The 5,377-nt window shown below is 32.2% G+C and overlaps 1 protein-coding gene across 1 annotated transcript in view; it reads right to left on the reverse strand.

The window, feature by feature from the left end:
• LOC116844325 (short-chain dehydrogenase/reductase family 16C member 6-like) overlaps positions 1 to 5,377 on the reverse strand; it is a 53,538-nt gene that overhangs the window by 26,668 nt on the left and 21,493 nt on the right. The gene's annotated exons all lie outside the window — the stretch shown is intronic.

Consider the following 5,377-nt stretch of genomic DNA (forward strand, 5'->3'; position numbering starts at 1 on the left):
CGCCTTTGTTTATGAGAAATTACAATATAATATTTGGATTGCGGGACTGTATCACGGATATGGCTAAAAATGCAACTGTCTTTCAGCGAGGTTGCGTGGTTGAGCAGAGTGAGACTCCCACGTCGAACATTTTTGAGCCTGCAGCGAGCGTTCGAAACTCGGCGACGAGTTACCCTTATGCGGTGTTTTTTTTTGTTTTTCTTATCTTAGAGCATGTAATTAATGTTTTTCGAATATGATACATTTGTTTTGCATATGTTTCGTTTTTATGCTATTAATCAGAGGTAATTAGGGAAGTGTCAGGCTTGTTTAATGCAAACACGAATATAGACACATATTTTGCATTGCTTACAATGAAATATATATTTTAGTACATCACTTTCATATGAAAACATTGTATACAACATTGTCATATAATAAAACAATGTCATATAATAAAACATTGTCGTATAATAAAACACTGTCATATAATAAAACATTGTCATATAATAAAATTTATATGCTATAAATATCTTTCATTTTTTCACAATATTGCGGATGGAATTCTGTATAAAAACAATTAAAACATAACAAATGTTTGCACCAACTGCAACATGCAATAAAATATTTTATTATATGATTATATGATTATTATCCGAGACATCGGGTCGTTCCTCCCTGATGAAGCGGACTGAAATGTTCGTGAAACGTCGGAATCAAACAAAGATGAATCCACGCGGTTCAAACACGGGAACCAAATCTAAAGTGATGTAGTGTCCTTAACAGAAAAATATATCGCAGAAATGATTGCAACTAGTCAGCTTATGTTGATTTTAAATGAAATTTAGCACTTTTATTTGATTTCTTACTATTTTCACACCTGAAAATTTACTCAGTACTGGGCTGACGCGAACTCGAGATCTCAGACATCTCCAGGTTCCTAAAGTCTACCACCTAGGCTGCTGCGCTATTTCTTCAACTGATACTAAGTGCTTTTTATTATCCCCATATGCAGCCGAAGTACTAATTATAGTTTTCTTATAACATTATTTAGTACAATCACAAAATGAACTATTTGTACTTGAAATATTTCATAGAATAAAAGAGAAGTCAGAAATATATGCATAAAATATTTATGTAAAATATATTTACCTAGATGTTGAAATTACAAAACATTACAATTAGAAAAATATTTGAAAAAATATGTTTAAAACGTAAAAAATAATAGGATAAGTTTTCTTTTCTTCATTAAAAAGACGTTTTTTAAATGTTTTTTGACGTTTGGAAAAATGTTTTGATTTTTAATATTGAATAAATATTTATTTTAACATTTAGAAAATATTTTCTAAATGTTAAATGTTAACATTTAGAAAAATGTTTTTAAATGTAAAAATAAATGTTTATTAAATATTAAAAAACAAAACAATCTTCCAAACGTTAAAAAACGTTATTTTAATGAAAAAAGAGAACTTGACCCATTATCTTTAATGTTTTAATGTCTCTTCAAATTAAAAAAAAATGTTTTTTTAAATATTGTTTGTTCATTGGGTAACAAAAATAATTAGTAAATAAGTAAAATATATTATATTTGCAATATTTTTTAAATATTGCTGTAATATTGCTAAAGTAATATTTCAAATTAATGTCACTACAATGTCTCTGCAACATTGCATTGCAATATGCAATGTTGCAACGTTGTAACAATATTGCTGCAAGCTTCTGTGCTGTATGGGATAGTAACACTGAAAATAATAGTCTGAATGAAAGTCAGGATATATGTATTTCGATATATTTTTAAAAAAACATTTTTTTAGTTACCCATTAATACATTATTTCATCAATCACATGTAAAGCAAGTACGTTATTATCTTCCCAGAAAATTCAAAAAGAATTCAGTCGTATATCAGCAATTTTGAATTCATTTTTAAATGCAAAAAGAATTCTTTTCACTGAACTGACTTTGAAGAATTCTTTTTGCATCTGAAAATGAACTCAGAATTGTGACATACGACTGAATTATTTTTGAATTTTTTTTGAGTTCTCTGTGCTATCTAGGTTAACATTTGTGTACAGCATATACAATTCATATGTACTAAATTTGACTAACATACATTTTTTTAATACAAATAATTTCTATTTAGGTTAATTATTATCCGACCTTACGTTGGGCCAGCATATAGAGGTAACTGTTGTTCGTACAAATAAAACTCTGGGATTTATTTAGATTTATTTATTTTAATTATTTACTGTTCGGGGTTAACATCAAAACTTGTCGGTTGGCACCGAAACATTTGAAGATCTAATCTAAAAGATTGAATGTCAACAAAAATTGGGAATGAGCATTAAAGCTTGGGGATTGACATCGTATCGTTTACCCTGAAAATTTCACGGTCAACACTACTCATTGAGAGTCAACACCAAAACTTGGGGGTTGACACCGAATCATTTAGGTCGACTCTGAAAGTTTGAGTGTTTACCCCCAACTTTTGAGGGTTAACACCTAACTTTTGTGGTCAACCTTCAAATTTGGTGGTCAACCCACAAATTTCAGGGTTAACTCTCAAAGGGGGATTTTTCTTAAGGATAAGCAACAGACTTATAATCCAGAGATACCTCATGGTTTAAATTCGAGTTCCAGTGCCAGTGAGAATTTTTAAATGTAATGTAACATTGGAATCAAGTAATTAAAATTTTCAAATAAAATCAGCAAACGCTGTGAAATTTACAAGTAGTTTCTGTTAGAAAATAGAACCAAATAAGGATATTCCGACACGTAATTTTTACATCTCTTATGACGTCATTTTCACGTTTTATTTTGTCGGTGGGCTGACTTATTCCGGTCATTTTCACATCATTATTACATGATTATAAAGGAATAATTGACGTCACGAATGACCAAAGACTGACGTGAAAATCACGTCACGTTGCTGTATGGGATAGTAACAAGTTACTTTTTTGTATTTAGCTACTAGCTAATGTTTCTGTTACAGCTACTAGAAGAAATGAGCGTTATTGATATATAATGAGCCTACTTTTTGCTAATGGGTAGTTACGATTTTTCGTCTTATGACAGTGTACTATTTTCTGTATAGCTACTAGCTAATTTTTCTAGTACAGCAATTAGGAGAAGTGAGCGTTATATTCCTAGCTAGTACCTAACTAGTACTATTAGCTAGCAACGATGTAAGACTCAACTTTTCTGTGTCATTACTAGACAATCACTACATTTAATTTTTGTTCGAGTTAATAATCACTCAATCACTATTGATTGGTTAACTAATATGTCTTGATCATTCAGACGACTCACTTCGGAACATCAACTTGAAAATTTTTCCTTATTTTTAATTTAAAATGGCCGAGCTTTCTGAACGTGAGTGAATATTTTTATTGATGATGAGAGAATGGGGTGATCAGCAAAGGGGTGCGACTATAACAAGTCGTGCGACTATTCAATGAAATTTTCCGCAATGAAATTATAGAATCTCAAAGACTACTGTAGTGCATACTATCCAACGTTTTGAGGAAAATAGTAGTGTTAGAAACCATCCAAAATCTGGTAGACCTGCTACAGCAACAAACGAAAATAAAGCATTGGATATTTTACTGTCTTTTGTCGAAGACCCGCATACTTCTATAAATCGCGTTACACAACAACACGAAATTGAAACTGCATCTGTTCACAAGATCCTCTAAAAAATAAATGGCATTTGTACAAACTCCATTTGGTCCAAGAATTATCTGAAGATGATTTTGATGACGCGTGCAGTTTTGCGACCTTATAATGGAACTGATCATTGATGACATTTTATTCTTTGATACTATTGTTTTCTCCGATGAGGCTACATTTGAAATGACTGGAAATGTAAATAGATATAACTGTAGATACTGGAGCAATATTAACCCTCGCTGGATGAGAAAAAATCATACTCAGCACCTACAAAAAGTTAATGTGTGGACTGGTATTTTCCGGAGTTACCAGTCGGTCCTCTCTTCATAGAAGGCAATTTAACAGTTCAAATGTACGAAGCTATGCTTTGGGAACAAATTATACAAGAAATAGCTAGTCAAAACTTAGATAACATTTATTTCCAGCAGGATGGAGCTTCTCCTCATTACGGTGTTGATGTACGTCAATATTTGGATGAGATTTTTCCTGATAGGTGGATAAAGCGAAGAGATCACTTTGAGTGGCCGCCTTCATCTCCGGACTTGAATCCCCTTGACTATTTTATTTAGGGATATTTGAAAAATAAGATTTACATCACCAAGTCTCAAGATTGAGATGATTTGCGACAAAGGATAGTTCATGAGATAAATCTTATATCACAACTAATTTACAGGAATACGGTTTCAGGTTTTTATAAGAGATTAGTACATTGGCAGGCAGTTCAAGACCAACAATTTGAACATTTAATATGAGTTATTTTGGTGACATATTAGACTGCCTTAACTTGCCGTGTCTACAACCGATTTTACCTTAGCTGGCCAGGTCTGCGACTAACCTTGCCTTAGCTAGCCGAGTTTGCGACCGGTTTTGCTTTAGCTGGCTGGGACTGCGACCGATTTTACTTTAGCTGGCCAGGTCTACGATCTTACCTTAGCTGGCTGAATCTGTACCCAAATCGACCTCAAGATCAAGTTCGAAGTCAAGTTCAAGATCACCAAAGATAGTCTTTCATGACCCCTACAACTTTTATTTGGGTCATTTTTCTTGATACCGCCCTCCACTGCATATTTTGTGACTGTCACTAATTTAATCTCATAGGGGTCACTTTGACCACTGACATGACAACGTATCTGAACATAAAAATTTGCCGCCCTTTCCAAATCCGGGGTCAAGAAAGGGGATTTCGTACAACTCATGCTAACAGTAACAGTTAAATGCTAATAGTACGCTAACCATAGAGCAGTGCAGCAGTGCAGAGCGAAAGAACAGACTTCATATTTGCACGAAATTTGCTGGTGTATATAGGGTAATACATAGATAATAAAATTAATAGAGTAATAATCTAGAAATTTACGTGCACAGCTAAACATATTTTAGAAATAAAGCGTAGATAAATCTCATACAAGGTTTGTACCCTACTGAAAAATTTCTATTGAGATCACAATTGAATTCCCAATTGAATTCTCAATTAAATTCTCAATTGAATTCTCAGTTGAGGTTTCCGCAAAATTTCGCATGTAAGATCTCAATTGAGATATTTGTATCTGATGGAAATAATTCATTGAAAATATAATGAACTTTTGCTGAAATATGTTTGAAAAGCATTCACAATTTTGACCCAATTTCATTAAAATTTCATTATAATTTCATTAATATTTCGATAATATTTTATTAAGAGAGTAGAAAAATTCAGTGAAAAATTATTATTAATTAAAATATTTAGAAAAGTAT

The sequence above is a fragment of the Odontomachus brunneus genome, unplaced genomic scaffold (genome assembly GCF_010583005.1).
Source record: "Odontomachus brunneus isolate Ranch 3 - 2012 unplaced genomic scaffold, Obru_v1 Obru_scaffold_003, whole genome shotgun sequence".
Taxonomy (NCBI): Eukaryota; Metazoa; Arthropoda; class Insecta; order Hymenoptera; family Formicidae; genus Odontomachus; species Odontomachus brunneus.